Below are 16,734 nucleotides of genomic sequence, written 5' to 3'. Positions count from 1 at the left end.
CTTCTCTTCTAGTACAGACACCCCAGCCTTCTCAGTGTTTTAGCCTGTCAAATACTTGACCGGTCCTAGCAAGAAGAAAGCTATGTAATATTTACTATGGGCTGCTGGTTCACTGATGCAAAAAATGGTGATTGTGGCAAAATGAAAATGTAAAGATAGCCTTCTTTAGTTTTATTTTTGTTCAAGAACTAGGTGTAGTCATGTGTTCATGTAAGTTTCCACTAGAGAAGGCCATTAATGCTGATATGTACAGCTATTCAGGCAAACCAATGTCTAAATAGATTATGACTAAGATACTAAAGAAAGGCCTGTGAAAGTACGTAACTGGTTGATCTTGTGAAATTCACTGAAATCTACTGCGAATGGGAAAATACAATTTTATCTCACACGGCCCGCGGCCTGTTTATTTGTGGATCTGACATTTTATTTGAAACTCATTATTGAACTCAAATCTTTTCTACCTGCTTTCACTAAAAATATTTTAGAAACATCTAAGTAAAAACTAGTGTGGAAATACTACATCATTAATTACACTGACAATATACCTTTCCCTCTGAGAACTGCATCAACCGGCAAAATGCAGCCGTCCAGAGAACAGCAATGCAAACAGTGAAACCTGAATGCCAAAAACCGCTGGCGTATTCCAAGGTTGAAAGACAGAGATGTGAGACGTCAACCTGACTTTGCTAACCTATCCCCAAGTGTAGGTGACTTGCTGCTGATGCGTTAAATGTGTTTTTCAGCCTGTAGCATGCATAAAGAAACACTACAATTATACAGAACTTCCTTTGCGTAAAACTGGTATTTTGTGCCCACAAATTTTGCTTCTCTGAGATTATTAAGTACTTGGAAATGAGTTATGATGTAGTGGAACATTAACGCCTGGCACTTGTAAACAATTATGGGGACACAGGAGAAGGGACGAAATTAAATGTAATGGATACACAAATGAAGATGATGCGAAGAGAGTTGGGAAGTCACCAAAGATGTACAGAGTTGGCTACAGCAATTCACTAGTCAGCACGCCTCTTGAAGGCATTAGCTCCAAAATCCTCGGGTCAAGGACACCACACTGCACAGTTCTTTTCATGTATTTAGAAGGAGAGACAGAAAGATACTGTACTTTACTACCTTCAGACATTACGTCTGTGTGACTATATTCATGTGAAAGACATTTTGGTTACACCATTATTGTACAGCAGGAGAAAATATGAAAAGCACTGCTTAGTATTTTGAGCCTGCATACAGATATTTAGATGAAAATTGTTGTATGCATGGAGAAATCAGGCCCTACATACATACATACATATATATGTGTGTATATATATATATGAACAAGACTCCTCTGGCATATTATCTAAATCCAAAATTAAAATGACTGCATGAAGTAGTATTAAATAACATGCTTGATGGCTTAACTGCCAGGCTTCTGTAGCATCACTTGAATTTCCTGTGCCATTGTTGAATGAATGAAACACCTCTGACTTTTCCTTATCTTGGAGGCAACATTTATTTCCCAGTAAAGAGCCCTTCTTCCTTCTGTCCTAGGTTCTTGCATTTACAACAATGCTTTGAGATTTTATGGCATAGTAGTTGACGCTATCAGATGACCCAAATCAATATCTATCAGACTCACATTCTCCGTTGCTGGGATCAGTTTTATCGCATGAACATGGCTTCCACATTTCATAGTGGTATTCCCTGGAAGAAACTGTGAGATGGTGACAACGCATAGCAAAAACCCCGAGGAATTGCCTGGCCTGAACTTTAAAACCCAAACTCTAATGCAGTCTTCCCTCAGTCTGACAATCCCTACAAATATTTTCTGAACACAACTCTGATCACTGTCAGAAATCATACCTGCAGTAACCAGACCACCTGATGTAGTTCAAGACTTGTTTTGTTCAGGGATTTTCTAAAACTGAACATTGAATACAGACCATTAAACTGATTAAAAGAAAAAAATATTTCCCCAATTTATGTTCCTGGCTCCAAAATCAAATTTCCTGTTCCCATAGGGTCCGTAACAATGTGCTAATCAAAGACCAGATTCTGCTCCCATTGACTTGTTATGTATCAAAACTCCCATTGACTTCAGTGGAAAAAGACTGAAGCACAAAGACAGAAAAAATCAAACAGAAGGTAAGACACTTTCTTTGACTTTGTTTTGGGCCTTGCTTTACATATTTTTGACAACATCATAATGATCATTTATGTTGTGCAAATATGAATCTCCTTCCAGGAATAAAATTCATGAAATGAATGAATAACCAATAAAATTAATCTGCTTCTTACACTCAGGGCTGATCATTTATTTTGAACTGCCATATTTGTGAGAAATGTTGTGCATTAAAGAGTATCCAACAAATTGATTTAGGTCAGTTAGATGTTAACTGCTCAGGAATATAATAAAAGGTTAGACTCTTTCTGCCAGTTCTGATGTACAACGAGTAAACGAGCTCAGTATAAATACTGCTGGGAAGCAGATTATTTCTTTGACAACTTTCTATTTACTAAGTATGGCTTTGCTATTCTAAAAATTACTATTTTGATTTTTTCCTATTCTTACCGTTTCATATTTTTCCCGCTGTATTGTATACGTATAAAGGTGACATGGATTTTTTTGTGGTCTGGTTCACTGATTTACTTTGATTGTCTTTATTTTGTTCTTTATACAACCACATGCGATCCAGGCTCTTAAAAAAAATAAATAACTCTTCAGAAATTTTTGTGATGGAAATTTGCCAAGGACTGCATTGCTGTGTATTACTTGGATTGTGACATGTGTAACAGTTCTGGCTCACAGAATATGTGTTTTTCTATTTTGAAATATATCTCTTTTTTTTTTTTTTTTTTTTTTTTACGGCTTTATGTGCTGGATGACTCAGGTATGAAAAAAGACCTGTGCTTGTTCACAGAGAGATTTTTGCCCTGTGGTGAATGACACAGCCTGCATTTTCCAAAATGCATCATTTCCTGCCCATTATTTCGTGATCCTTTTGAGACGCTCTACGTACCAGCCTCAGACCAGCAAGGTGTTTAGGGCACATGCATTACTACAACCATAGAAATCGCTCATTTGAACTATTCGTTGCTTAACACATTTCAAGAACTCACAATTCTGATGAACAGAACTATAAATTCAGCCCTACTTTGGAACTGTACTGTCAGTAATCACGAACATTATTACGCTGTGGCCTTTAGGGAGGGTCAGCAGGGCATGTCAGCAGTGGGTCAGCAGGCAAGAATTTACTGTCAAGCGGTGCAAGCGTAAATGTCTCTTGTCACTGCAGCTGTCCATACCCTTAATTTTCTGGTGCTTTCGTATTTCAGACTGAAAATAATGCTTCCACACAGCAGCCTTTCAACAATGGCATTCTCCCTCATTAATAATGGGCAAGGGGGCACAGAATAGCCATCTCTGAAGATGCAGAAATTTTTCATCTCATTTAGAAGTATGAACCGAATTTTCTAATTGCAATTGATGGACAGTCTGCTGGCAGCTGCTGTTCAGAGGGACTGTATAGGACAGTGTGCTTCTGGGCAGGATGATCTACAAAAGAAAGGGCAATTTTTTTTCAAAAGCAGCTATTAATGCCAGTTGCGTTGTATTTGTGTGTCATATTTAGGACCCACTTAGCAGGTTCAGCAGCATCTGAAAATCAATATGGGGTTTGGGAGCACAACAGCTTTGGAAATTTGATCCTAGGAACTGAAAATCGGGCATTTAAAAACTAAGATACCCACGAACAATGTGTTCTATAGGGCACTTGCTAAAAGAAGTATGCTAATTTACATTGCATGCCATATCATGCTGCTTCTGTGTTTAAATTTGTGTCCATTTATTCCTAAGGTTTTATTACATTAGAAACAAACAAAAGAAATGCTTTCTAATAATTCACATTTAGTAGAATCTCATACTCCATTCAAATTTTACCGCTGTTTACCTGTACAGGTCTCAAGGAATCAAGTACACTATGAGTGTGAAGTGCCTATAACCTGTGAGACAAATACACACGCATGTAATCTTAGGGGGATTTAAATTACATTAACATATTAATTCTTATGAACTAAATATGCACGTGGATATAGGGATCGTATTACTTTGTGTGGCTACATGTCATTACATTTGAGTGATTTTCATATTCTCTAGAAAGGCAATGGATTCCCAAGTAACCACTGACTGTATTCTTTTTTGTACTAATATATCAAGCTTCCATAGGTTTGCTTGGTTATAACTTCAGTAACCCAAGTATAGGCTTATTTCACTTCCATCTTCTACTGGGCGCCCTTCTGGAGAGTGATGTTGCACACATGCCCCATGTGAATAAAGGGAGTGCTCCCGGCCGTCTGCCTTGTCCACTGACAGTGGTAACACGCTTTGCGTTGCTAAAGTTACAGCCTTCTGTCTGAATTAAGAAAATCTCTTAAGAGTCCTTTGTGGTCAATGGATACATCCTCCTTATGTACCAGTAAGAGACGAGGAAATTCTGCATCCAAAATTAATAACGTAGAGCACATCTTAAGTTTTCCACGGCTTTCTGTCTTTTTTTTGTGTGTTAGCACTTTATGAACACAAATAGAATTTTGGACACCACCTAGAGCATCATGTTTGACAAGTTTGTTCAGATTGCTGATCACCAGAAAATGTCACATTTGTATACTTTTCTGTTTGCTTCTGATCTCCTAAGAATTCTTAAGTAGGGGGAAAAATAAATGCATAGTTACACCTTTCTTTTTTTTTTTAATTATTGCTACCATCTTCACACATCTAGAAAAGAACTAAACTTTGTACTGGACTTTCAACACGGGAAATACTTCAAAGCGACAAACATAAATAATTTTTTGTTAAAAAACAGCATACAGAACAAGTTAAGCAAGTCAGCTATACAGGGGTCCCTGAGAGGAAGACGACCTTCAAATACTGAGAAGCAGCGTAGAATCCAAGAATAAATCAAATTGGAAGGGAGCTTGGGAGGTCATCTGATCCATCTTCCTGCTCAAAGAACGACCTATGAGGTTTTCCATATAAGAAACCACCCATCCTTTCTCTTATTAGTCAGTTTGGGGGTTTGGCTACAAATGTCATCTTTTGTCTCTTTACTATATGCTCCCGCATGCTACCTTCCTTCCAATTCAGAGTAAGATTGCCTTCTTGTAACTGTTATGACTGTTCCTGACAATTGATTCAACAGACAAAAGCAGTAACAAATAATACTAAGATAAATACGACAAGGTGCATATTAAATATCCAGACAAAGAAAATACATGGTTACATACAATGTTAATTTTTAAGTATTCTGTTCAGGCAGTTGTTCTATTCTGTCCTGCACACTGCTGAGTAATCTGCACTAAACTGAAATACAAGCTAGAGTCATAATTATGTGGGGAAAGCACTACGTATTTTATTACACTTCCTCTATTGTGACTAATGACTAGAAAATGAAGACCAAAACCATGTCAGATAGCTCATGTATATCACTAGCAGGTTCCCAGCTGGTCACAAGTTGTAGGTGCAGTATATAAGCATTGGAGTAAATGTGCCTAGATTCTTTATGAAATACAGACACTGTTCTTTGCAGGGCTGAACATAACAGCAGAAAAAGAAACAATTTTTGGTTTATGTTACCCAGCACAGAAAACCAGAATTAAAGATTAGTATTACAAACTCCGAATAAGTTAGTAAAAAGTTGTACTTGTTAGTGAAAGGTCTAGTGTGAATTTGGAATAAGAATTTATATCCCTTTCTGCCTTCCCCACTCATATAGAGGATCACCTGTTCTAGAAGCAATTACCTGCTCTAGAAGCAATGCAGTATGGACTCGTGGTAGGGCACAAAGAGGAAAGAGAACTGAACTCAGAAGAAGAGCTCTAACAAAACCCTTTAACCACCTTCTCCTATTTCCTTCAGCTTTATTTCAGTTTTCTCCCAGCAATGCCATCATTCAACAAATCATAAAACAAAAAGGGAAAGGAAGAATCCTCCATTTCCAGCGTTTGTGTTAAGTAAAGCCTTATCGGCATGAGATAAATTTATCATCTCGATCCACTGGGGAAAAAAAAAAAAAAAGAGAAAGAAAAGTAACTGCTTACTTTGTAATAACAGATCTTACCTAAGATTCTCCCACCTGCTTTGCACAGTCTGTGCTACGTGGTATAGTACAGCCAGATGAGAAAATGCCTAATCCAGGTGCGTGATTTGCAGCCAGATGTCTGTGTTGTAACTTTTATCTTTATATGATTAGTAATTAAAGAAGACTACTTGAGTCATATTGTATCGGGTCACAAAATGATTATGAATACATTAACTGTGACATTGTATTAAGAGGTTAAGTGTGCTTGGAATTTCCAATATTACAAATGTGATGGAATAGCTTCACACGACAAATATCAAATATTCATCAAAGCAAGCAGTCAGTAAAATTGTGCAACTATGTGGGTGCAGGAAAAAAGATGATTCATTTACAGATGATAATGCTGATGATAAATTTTTCATCATTGCACGCAACCTGGGGCACATCAGGAACCAGGCAAGTATTTAAACAACCATGGTTATTTTCAATTGGACAAACTCTTCCAAAAAATTTGACATCAACTGTCTTCAGCTCCTATTTGAAGCAATTTTTGCTAGATGTAAGAAACAAAACCCATAAAAATATCCTTCTGGGATTAATTCTCTAAAAATAATAATTGAAAAACCTACCGACTTCACTCTAAAATACCCCATTTCCCTCCCAGGTGTGATTTTTGCTGCTAGTAGTAAAATCTGCAAGAGGTTGGTATTATTTATCTTTCTAAAAGCTTCTAAAAACTTATTTTAATTCTTAGAGGCTCTGCAAATTATCTGTCCCAGAAACAAGGCAATATTGCAGCATCATTCAGAACGTGAGAGAGGGCAGGTGCCGTGTTTCAGTCTGTTAATCTGTACATTACAGTGTAACCTAATGTAAACATATAAAACGGAAATAAAGTTCTACTTGGAGGGAACCCTAGTGAAAATCCTCAAAATATTACAAAGAACAATCCAAGTTCTCAGGAAGCAATTAACTGCTTGACTGAGAATGTCACTACTTTTTTTTTCTTCTATCTAAAACTCATGGGTGAGATTTTGAAACATTTGACTGAACTCCGTCACTCAGTCTTGATTATGGTTTGGCATTTCCCTCTGTGTAGGCCGATCCATAGGGAATGCCATTCATACCAACACTGAAGTAGAGCAGGATGACTCAGCTCCAATCAGCGTTCTTTTTTCTTAATAAGAAGCAAGTATTTCATTTCCTCAGCTGCTAAAGTGATAATTGTCACCCTCATGTTGTAACTCACATAGTTTTGGTCACCCCAACTCACGTTCTAAGAGAAGGAAAGTGACTTGTAACCTTCGGTCTGTTACCCAGCAATATGCCTGCTGAACACAAACAGCAATACTATACCCAGCACTTTCTGATCACTATAAAGTCCATGTAATTTGGGGAAAATATGTTCTTTTCTTGTTACTTTCTGGTCAAGATTTGTCCCAAATTTGGAATCAACCACAAACCCAGGGTTTATGGGTTCTGACAGCAGCATCAACTGCTATCTAGATAAGTAGCTACTGAAAACAGAGCCCCTGTATTTTGCGAAATAGATTTAGACACTTCCTTAGCTAGAACATAGGACAGGATCTACAGATGAACCATGTCGCTCATTTCCAACCCAAAACTTTGCCGAATTTACTAACGAAGTTAACAGAAGGAAAAAAAAAAAAGCTACTTGTAAAAATCTTAAGTAAACACAGAGCCTTTTTTTTTCTTTCATTAATAGGTAAATCGCAACAGAAATGCAGAAAACGTACAGGCAAAGTACGTGATCATTGCCATGCCTACAACATAAACAGGCTTAATGACAAAGTCAAAGAAATATCAATTAAAGGCACAATGATTCTAGGCAGACAAAAACCATCACTCTCCCAGCTTCCCATTAAGTAGGTCTCCAAGCATGGAAAGGTTGCCAGCTATGGGGAACAGTTTAGAAAGTTAATGACAGTAAAAATGGGATTCACTGGAGACTGTAATCCTAACTCCAGTAAGCATTGCCAGAGGCCTGACATGAAGAAACAAGTACTATTTCAAACAGACTGCAAAGCCAAGGGAAAGATTAACATCTGCCAGAACCAGCTACAGATGAGATTCTTATTGATCCTTGAATGTCACAAGAATTTAGAAGGGCTAAAAGGAAATTTAAAGAAAATAATCATGTCTGTGGATTTGATTTGTAAATTTAGAATACCTTTCCCTACACTTCACTATATATTTTCAAATAGCTGTGTGTTACAAGACAGAAGAGGTATTTCTTCCAACTTATTCACTGTCAAGCTTAGTCTTGTATGAAAGGTAGGGACAGGGAGCAGTTTCGTTGCTCTAGCTAGCACTGCTGTTACTAGCCTCCAAGCCATTGATTTTCATGTTTAGGCTGTGTTGCTGTGGATTTTGTTTCTGCCTTATAGAATCATAGAATCATGTGTCTATCCCTATTAACAAGATTAAGACTTTGCTCACATACTTCTAATTAAAATGCTGTAATTCTGGGAAGAGATTCCATGTCTTCTTTTAGCAGGGTAATCAGTGTATCCGTGAGTTCAAGTCACAATATTTTAACATCAAAGTTTGCACAAAGATAGCCCTCTTCCTCGCAGGCCATAACTCTTTATCCACACTGGTTTGAATAACATGCTCCCTTTCGTAGTAGTGGTATCAACAGCGTTTGCACACCACAGCTAGCTGCAGCGCTGCCTCAAGCTGATGAGCGTACAGGTCGTGGAATTGCCACCCTTTTCAGTAGTTAAGCAACCAAAGGCACTTCACACCCTGTCATGCTAGGAACATACGTGCATTTCTCTGCAACATTTTTTCCCTTATTAAACTGGAAGAAGCGTGATCTGAACTTCAAACTGTATTGCACTTACCAGCTGTAGCCTTCAAATATTATTTACAAGCTATTATTTCTGTAGCTTCTCATTCCTACAGCAAGTTACCATTCCACAACTTTCAGAAGTACCTCCTCCCACTCTGGCTCCTTCCCCTGTATCATCTATAAGGATACAGTATAGGATACAGTACTAAAAGAAGTTTTTGTTTAATCAGCTTCTGCAAGATTGTTTTGATGAATGTAGGGTGAGAAAAATTGTTACAGCAGTTTAGTCATCCCAGTTCCAAGAGTTCACACGTTCAATCTATTGATTGTCCTCACTATAGAAATGGAAAAAAGGTTCATACCTAATATAATAAAAGACAGCAAGGAAAATAATATGCTGGTAAACACAGTAACAGTAAACTTCTAATCCTGGCCTACTTTTGTTAGAATTCTCACATTTCAAACTCTGCATACCAGGGAAGTCAGTGAACCTCACAGAAAGCTGAAGTGTGAACAGTGTAAAGACATGCAATGACATCAGCGATTAGCATCGCTTTGCAATTTAGGCATTCATATTTATTCAAACTTAGAATAAGGCCAAAGAGAGTTCTAGAAAAACTGATAGAAACCTGCAAGTGCACAATTAAAAGGAAAGAGATGCGTCTTCCCCATTATATTTTTTGACTATAGCAAAAAATGCATTCAGCAACCAGATGATGCCAGAAAACAGAAAATGAACATGTAAGAACCCCACAAATGTTCCTAACGCAAGCGTGTCGCGAAATGCAGATTTATAAGAATTGTTGAAGCTGACAGGTTAGTCCAACACCCTGTTGCCTGTTCTTAAGCAGAAGTTGATGAAGTCTGAACTTCATTTAAACTTCTTTGCACTTTGTTCTTTGCTTAAAGGATTCCCATGTGTGAGGGAGTGAAGAGTACAAGAAAGGATCAGATCTTTTCTTTTCAAACACTTTTCTGTTTAACCGTCCCTTTGCACAGTATAACCGTATGACCAGGATAACTGTTCAAAGACACAGGCATTCATTTCAGAGACAGCTGCGCACTCCCAGCAAGGGAGGACATCTTGCACTCTGTATCATCATTCACTTCTCTGCATATTACACTGATCGTCCCTCCAGCTTCGTGTGAACTAAGGATGTTTCAGAGAGAGCCGTCAGGCTCCAGAGGCCACTGATTCCAGATCCAGACAAACCCCTTCCCGCATTTAAATTTCACCTTAAATATCTGGGTGGGGAAGAAAAACCTCCTATCTTAAAACATTCACAGCAGCTGCCTCCCCTCAAACTCTGACATAATACAAAGACAGAAAACTCCTACTCACCCACTGCTGACTGGGTCTGCTCCCAGAAGCCCACACTGTAGAGCTGAAATATGGACCCAGTTCAAACTATCTTTGCTCTCTGGGAGCATTAGTCAGATTTTTTTGTGCAGCAGCTGCCTGACACGCTCAGGATGCTGGGAGCTTTGGACAGTGCAGAAGTTTGGACTGTATTTATCTGGACTCGTAGGTTTAGTGTTGGGGTCTCAACTAAAGCAGAGCTGAGATTCTCAGAGCACAAGAATGAAGTAACCTCCTAAATCAAGTCACTGTACTTACTTACTCAGTACAAGCACATGCAGTTTGAACTAGTTTTTCTGAATATATATTTTGGTGCTAATGTACAGGATCCACTACATTTTGTTACTACCTCTCCTTATGGTTGCCAGCAGTTGTCTACCATTGCAACTGTGTGAGTCACTGTGCAATGGGTTAATACAGTAATGAGCAGATACCTTCCACAGAAGATAAAAGGCAAGATGCTTAAGACAACAAGAGGTCCAACGTGCACTGAGGTGAAGATTGGGCAGGGCAGCAACTCAGGCAGCAGGTCTCGGTGTGTGAAAGGAGAATGCAGGGAGACTTGCAAATAAAGGAGAGGGCACGGTCGGAAGGCATGTGGAGCAGACAGCACTGGAGCTGGAGAGGAAACAAAAAAGAGCATGTCAAGAAGCCATAGGCACAAGCATGGGCAGAACTGAGTTCCGGAGAATATGAGATTTTACCAGCAGGAACATATTGCTTGGTCCTTGAGTGTGCTACCCAGCAAATCATTATCAAATCTGCACAACTGTTGCACAGAACAGCTGTTCTGCGTAGGCAGGGAATGCACAGGTTGGTTGGGCCTGAAGGAATGGTTTAGTGCAAGTGCATATCGCGTGTGTTTGCTGCTGTACCACTTAGTCATAGTAGCAGTCACAGGCTGGACTTGGGGATGGTAACCCCATCCCCCTAACTGCTATTTAATCCACGCATTCCATAAAGAAAGGTGCAAAAAAAGAGTTATGGTAAAGGGAGAAGGAACTAGTACTCACATGGATTACAAACAATGAGCAGAACACACTTGTTTTTCTACCACCTGAGGCATGCGCACACACAAAACTACAACAAACAAATCAGGACAATAAAGCAAGTAAGCGTGCAAAGAAGCACGATCTGTTTCCCAAACGTCCTGAACACTTAGGGAGATCAGCGTTGCACTGGTTTACTCTGCTGCCAATTAATCAAGACAATCTTCTAGGCTGAAAACAGTTCAGACCAGAAAACACAGAGGGGAAAAAAATGCAGGTATGGAGCATTTTACATAATGTCAGCACATTTACACAGAAACCATACTTTAATCCTAAGTAAGTACTGAGTACAAACATATGAAGTATGAAAGCACATGCGTAAAAATTCCAGCAGCGCCACAGTTCACAAAACAGCTGTTTCTTCAGAGAAAATTATGTAGCTTCATTGCTTCTGAAGTGCTAGAACTCCAAGATGATATCCTATTTGCTTGTTTCCTTTTTCTGATCTGTCCAAATGATCCAAAATATTAGAACAAATGGCTTAAAGAACCTCGTGTTTACCTTGGTAAACTACCCTAAGTGTCAGGAGACTCTCACTTCTCCCGTAAGAGCTACTTGTGCTTACAGAAAACCTTACAACAGTTACACAGATGACGCTGCAATCTGATAACTCTTTCAGTGTTTCTGTATTTGCTTAGTTTAGATGGCAAAACCCACCATATTTCACAACTCTGTAATGGAATACTTAGGAATTGTAAGGAAATTGTTTCAAATGCAAATTAAATGGGAAAGGCAAGGTGGAGTACAAGAGTCTGAGCATCACTACATCATCTTCGCCATCTTCAGAAGAAGCTCAGGCTTTGCAATGAGAAGATACACAAATATCTGCCCAAGTCTTCGCACGGATGGCAGGACACAGCTCACCGCTCTCCATTGCATATGTCCAGTAGTCATCCAGAAATGATATACTTCTCAAATTTACAGGATGTGTCAAAGAATAAAGAAGGCAAACCGCTAATGGGCAACAGCCCAATTCCTAGTTCTTTATACATTCAATTCAACTTGGGGCATGCTGATTTTTTGAAAAATCTTAACATTTTAAGTTACATAAAAGTATTATTCACATATCTTATGTGGACTTTTAACAAAATGAGTTAAATGTAGTTACAGTATGCACAGAAGGAATGTGACTGCTGGGGGGTCAAAACCCATTTTCAATGGTAATGAAAATAAGGAAGTCAATTTCTAAAGCTCTCATTTGAGTCTTCTTGTCACGATTTCCATATTGTCATGTAAAGTAAATCATTAGAGAGGAAATTAAATCACTAAGAAGGTAATTGAATTCCCTAGGTCTCATGAAGGTAAAACAGATTTAGAAATAGGGAAGAATAACCTAGGAATTTAAAAAAAAAAAAAAAGAAGGGGGGGGGCAAGGGAGAAAAGGAACATAGCTGTTGTTTGGCAAGAATCCTATGTTATTCTTCAGGTTCTTCACTTGCTACAGAAGTAACTTCTACTGATAGACCATAAGCTACTGGTGAGGCCCATTTGATTAAGTGCTTGTAAAACGACTTGAGGTTTTCAGATGGAAAATCCTACATACGCCAAGTAATATTCTGTTTCAGTATTGACTGTTTCTCTACTATCTCAGAAATCTGTGAATGGACACAAAAGCATCTCCACTTGGTAAGGTGGCAGTTTTATCTTGCAATCCTTTGTCTATATCCTTAAGGGGATTTTAATGGGAAAAAATCTAACATGTCATTTTGAACTGCTCCAGCTATAAAATGTTTTATCAAGTGCAGCCAGATCCTCAGCTTCAGTAGAACACACATTTTAAAGTTCTCTCAACTTTAGCCTTCTTTGCTGCATCCTTCCTGTCTTTTGGCTTGCCAAGTACAGACACACTTCAGCTTCCCTTTTGTACGTTCATAATTCCTGCCCTATTAAAATATCATTGAGGCTTTTAAAATAGTTATAAAAGCACTGGAAGATTTGTAGAAGATAAAATTCCTTTTAAATGTAAAGAGTGAATAAAACAGTAAAGCCTGAAACACACAGGCACCTAGTATTAAAAGTCATGAGGATCACGTCTATAATTTCTGGATGCGTAAAATGTTCTTTTCCAAATTCAAGATCTAGAGAAACATTACAAATGATGGAATCTATCTTTGGCAATCTGATCATGGCATGCCAGATCATTTTTATTTTCTACCTCATGGAGTCACCACATTTTATGCATTACACTAGAATACACGTCCAATCGCTAAAAATCTCATTTCTTTCTTCAATTTCTTTGTACAGTGGTATAAAAGTGAGAAAGGGTAACAAAAATTAAAATTATGAGCTTTCATAAAAATTAAATGCTAGCATTGTTGTTAGGATTCAGCTGCTTCTTATTAATCAGGGTTTGGACAAGAATCAAGATTTACATTCCCTTCTGAATAGCTAGAATAAGATCACTAGTTGGAAAAGTTTACTGGCCCTTAAAGATATTGTATTTTTCCGCCTTAACTACTTTTGGCTGTAAGATGGGATAGTAACATTGTAGTCTGATTGCCCTCATACTTTCTTTTCCTAGATGAATTCCAGTTTGAATTAGTCTGAAAAAAGTCTGAAATTCCAGCTCTTTCATTTCCGATCATTTCATATTGGAAACCTTGGGTAAAGTGTAGAGGGAGAGAAATACACACTCAGGCAGCTCTTTTGGACCCACTGATTTAAGCAGCAGCTAGGGAACAACTCCTCTTCTTGTGTTTGGACGGGAGCTGTGGGTGAGCAGCGATCCTTCGGGCTGGCTGGTAGCTGGGCAGGACGGAGGCGCCTGTTTCCAAAGACCTCAAAGGCATCCACCTTTATACGGGCGGGATGGATTTACCCCATTTATGCTGCAGTAGCTTTCCTTTCCGTTAGTGACCGAGATCTTTAGTCACTCCTTTGTGCCAATGAAGATTTATGAAACCCTGGAGTCCTATAAAATATATTTACAGTTTGAAATCTATATTGGAAGTTCCAAAGTAATCATCACATGTCAATCATTAATTTTAGGATTTGCTTTACAGATGTTAATGTAGGGATGATATACAACTGTAGTATGCTCCATTAATTTATTTCTAGACAGCATATTTATTTCTAGCTCACTTAATTTTACCAGTTTTATGCCATTCAGGCTATTGCCTTCAGGAGAATCAGATTCACGTGCTCCTTCTAAGGCTGTTTTCTGTTACTTATTTTCAGAGAGATTTCTCACTAGTTTTGATAAGTGACCACTGAATTATTCTTCCTTCACTGTATTTAAGAAGGTTTTTATCCTGACAGAGACAATTTCTTTATCTTTTATTCAATGACTGTCAGTTTGTCTTTGTTATCTTAAATAGGATAAAATTTTCTGTCAGAGTGGCTCTGTGCATGTTTAACACTGTACTAACAGACAACGTCTCACAATGAGAGCTGCACCACATTGCCAGTTTTTACTCGTATGGCCATCGTGACCTGAAGATCACGTATTGTTTTCCCAAGAAAGCTACATTTTAGATGACTATTGATGACTCTAAATTCCCATGACCGTATTCTACATGCGAAAGTGTCATGATGCCTAACATTAAATCCTTAGAAACAGAAGTCTCGATTATGTTCTACAACTCAGCAGTGACAAAGTGAGCATTTTAAAGTTGAGCTCTGTCTGTCCTGTGTCACAAGTCTCCATCACCTTCTGTAAGAAACCCCCACCTGCTGCTGCAGGCTGGATCTCTCCCACCAGGCAGCTTCACTCGGCACCCTGTGCTCAGCGGGAAAGGAGCGTCAATGAAGGTGATGGGCAACAGACTTGTTTTCCTCTTTTTGGGCTTCTCTGCAGAGGCACTAGCAACTGAAATATTTATGTACTGGTTCAGGAGGACAGAAGCAATAAAACTAGGTTCCTGCATTCCTGTTACTTATGCCCCAATAAGCATAAAATAAACCCTAAGAAGGAGTGTTTTCCAAAGCCTTATTGGTTTCTGATTTGGTGAATCCCCACCCTGCAGGTCAAGACTCATAGTGCTATTTTCCCTTAAGTACCCAAAATGGACAGATGCATCATGGGCTATCAAGCATTCTTGTTATTACCCTTGCCTAGACTAAACTTGAGTCAGAAGTCTAAAGGCAGATATCTGTTGCACATCCTGTGATCACGATGATCATGCTGACATGGTGCATGCTCATCGCTGCAGGGCAGCATTTTTCTCAGTCTACTGCTCTCCCTAGAAATACTCAAAGGAACATTTCAGTACTGGAGGTATTTGGAACAAAAGGAAGTGTATGAGACACAGAGAGCTTCCAACTGGCTCTTCAGCGTACATAAAGCTCAGGATGAGTCACTGTAGATACAAGAGAGGAATGAAATCTTGAGTCCATTAGAAATTCCCATCTTCTTGCTCATCAGCTAAGATCAAGGGAAAGCTGAAATGCAGTGCCTCTGACACTCCTCTTAGTCATAATGGCTTAAGGATTCCCTTCAAGGCCTCTCAGGTCTCAGAAATTTTTTTCCCTCAATTGTTACTGCTAAATTTTAATTCATATACCTGTTGAAATGTTTCAGTGAGGAAGATGTGCCACTAGACACCTTCCTCTCCTCTTTAACAGGAACTTCAGCAGCAACTGCCTCCCTCATTTCTCGCTTACTACCAGAAGCAGCAAGATAAAACTAACACACTACTTGCTGCTTATTTTGGTGACCTCCGTGACCCCATTAGCTGCATAGACAGCCAAGCATATCATCCATCATTGCAAATAAAACCAGAAAACAAGCAGCAGTTTACTGGCTGCAAACCATCTGCTACCAGTAGCCCTAGCACAGCGCACGCGCTCCATACTGTGCCATTGGAAAGAACTGCACAAACTTCACTGCTGGGTCAAGCCCTGTATAGTACAAACAATTTCTTTTGTCATCCCTGAATAAAGCAACCACTTCTCATCTCTGAAATGGAGAAGTCTAATCAAATACTCTGTGGACTCCATTGGCTTATTCAGTACTCTGAAAACTATTATTTCCTGCTTGTATGATGTTGGTTTTCCTCCATTTCCTGTAATCTGAGTAAATCAGATGTGTGTTCTCACAAGCCTAATCCCTTGTTCTGCCATACCTTTTTCATGAACTGCATGAGATTTGTGAGTAACTAGGTTATTTGCATTAGGGAGCTCATTTCTGAAACACGTGTCATTTCATAAATTCAAGATATATCAGCATTTCTGTAGTTATGAGGACAAAAAGATTCAAATATTCTTTGTTTATTTTTTGCATATCCCTAAAATATGCCAACAACTTCAAGAATGACAGAAAACAACATTCCAAACTGTATCATGCTTTAGATTACAACATTCTTAGCCTATGTTATTTGCCTGTGTTTATTTTTATTTAAAAAATAATTTACTTGCTGTATTTGATTGAGCTAAACTGAGCATTATTCATCTTGTCTCTTACTAGCGTAGGAGCTACTTTAATGGAAAATGGTGAAT

At 38.6% G+C, this 16,734-nt stretch overlaps 1 protein-coding gene and 1 long non-coding RNA gene across 3 annotated transcripts in view; one reads left to right on the top strand and one right to left on the bottom strand.

The window, feature by feature from the left end:
- LOC141733732 (uncharacterized) overlaps positions 1-16,734 on the bottom strand; it is a 141,687-nt gene that overhangs the window by 51,699 nt on the left and 73,254 nt on the right. The window contains exon 2 of the long non-coding RNA XR_012584378.1: positions 10,684-10,867. This is a non-coding gene — a long non-coding RNA (uncharacterized LOC141733732). The remainder of the gene's footprint in view (positions 1-10,683; positions 10,868-16,734) is intronic.
- Positions 1-16,734, top strand: part of NGF (nerve growth factor) — a 28,963-nt gene that overhangs the window by 3,483 nt on the left and 8,746 nt on the right. Inside the window, exon 2 of one of the 2 annotated variants that reach the window (XM_074564512.1) lies at positions 2,019-2,142. The exons of the other annotated variant lie outside the window; for it this stretch is intronic. The gene's annotated coding sequence lies outside the window, so the exon portion shown is untranslated. The remainder of the gene's footprint in view (positions 1-2,018; positions 2,143-16,734) is intronic. 2 annotated transcript variants of the gene reach the window in all.

The sequence above is a fragment of the Larus michahellis genome, chromosome 21 (assembly GCF_964199755.1).
Source record: "Larus michahellis chromosome 21, bLarMic1.1, whole genome shotgun sequence".
Taxonomy (NCBI): Eukaryota; Metazoa; Chordata; class Aves; order Charadriiformes; family Laridae; genus Larus; species Larus michahellis.
This window is presented reverse-complemented; position numbering and strand designations above follow the sequence as displayed.